The sequence below is a fragment of the Nanorana parkeri genome, unplaced genomic scaffold, assembly GCF_000935625.1.
Source record: "Nanorana parkeri isolate BGI_ZX_2015 unplaced genomic scaffold, ASM93562v1 scaffold834, whole genome shotgun sequence".
NCBI classification, from domain to species: domain Eukaryota; kingdom Metazoa; phylum Chordata; class Amphibia; order Anura; family Dicroglossidae; genus Nanorana; species Nanorana parkeri.
Genome location: NW_017307102.1, coordinates 466,048 through 467,830, shown reverse-complemented (window position 1 = coordinate 467,830; position 1,783 = coordinate 466,048).

The window sequence follows — 1,783 nt, the reverse complement described above, 5'->3', positions numbered from 1 at the left end:
TATATATATTAATTTTTCTCCCAATTTTGGCTAAATGTATGAGGAAATTGAGGGAACTCTCAATTTAGCTTATCTTTAGCCCTTACCATAACATAATGAAAAGCAAGTGATGCTGCTTTTTCAGAGATATCACTTTTATCTCCTATGTACTTTTCTCTTTGCTATCTTCCATCTCTTTCCCCTTTTTTCCTTTAAAGCTGAACTCCAGGTACAAGACCTTTAATTCAAATATATTCCTCAATAGCCACAAAGTAAATAAATCTACTTTCTGCACCACAAATGCCGTTGCAAACCCCAATAAAAAAAAGTAGCAGTGACATCATCACTGTGCTGTACAGAGCAGGGATGTGCGGTCAGGGGAGGCAGGTGAGGCAGAGTCTCACCTAGGACTATGGAGGGAAAAGATGTCAGCTTCTTTTCAGCTTTTTCTCCATTCAGAGTGGCTTGTAACAGGTTACACAGCATGGAAAGCCTCCCCGCTGTGTAACCTGTCATGGATACATCATAGCTGTTAATTATAGGGAGCGCTGCATCCGGCTTTTGACAGCTATGTTAGTTTACACAGCAGTGGGCTTCCCAACTGCTTGTGCAACCTAATATAGTGAGGCAAGAGCTTCAACAGCCTCTACTCTGTGAGGCTCCTCACTGTCTCTTCTCTTCCTCCTTCCTCCCTCCCTCCTCCAACCAATTACTTGACCACACCAAACAATGCTTATGAACTATAATTTATTAGCTGCACCAAAACACCACAACCATAAACACCCCCGCCACCACCCGCAAGTAACATATAAAAATACAAGTAACAATTACACCCGGAGACAACATGGCAAACCCTGGAAAGCAGAACAACAAGAGGGGAGCCACTGATCAGGAGACCTCAGGGGTAAGGGTCAGGAGACAGGTCCAAGTCGGGGTTTAAGGCAGGAACAGGATACAGGCTACAGAAACAGGCTACAGAAACAGGATACAGGACATGTCGACAATACTGAGGCACACTACAGGGAGAGGTTAAATACCCTCCCAGATCAGCACTAGGTGGTGACTAATTGCAGGGAGACACCTGCAGGTGAGCACTGGAAGTGCAGGATCAGGTTCCAGCTCCACAGTGCCACCTGGAGGTGCTCTGGTCCCTGGGGGGATGCCTCACCCAGCACGGAAGGTAATGCATGTCACTGGTACAGAGAGCAGAGCTTCTGGGAGGGACCAAGCAGGCCCCGCCCACTACAGGCTGCCTGCAAAAAAACTACAGGAGGAGGCAGAGACAAGACCAGTCACCCTGCACAAGGAGAGTGAGCAGCGATCGGTCTTTATTACAGGATGCTCCAAGTCTCTGACTGGATTACTGCACAGATCTGGAAGAAATACAGAAAGCACACAAGGCTCAAGGAAGAATACACAAAGCTTCTGTGTTTAGAGAATATTTGGTTTTTCAGCTTAAGGATAGCAATGCACACGGCAGTTTTCAGTCAATTTCAACCAAATTCCATTCAACAACCCAACAACCGCAAACTTGGTCACAAAAAATTGGAGGTGCACCGAAATGAAAATTTCAAAAACGAAACGAAACCGAAATTTTAAAAAATGTCAGGCCGAAACTGAAAAATTTTTTATTTTAACTTTTTCAGATTTTTTAAATATTTTATTTTTAGTAATTTTTTTATAAACCTTTAATTTTTTAAATATTTTTAAATATTCTTATTTTTTACTTAACTTTTAGGGGCCTTGGGGATATATGGGGGGTCTAAACAGACCCCTGATATTTCCCTTTTAAAATAGAAAAAGA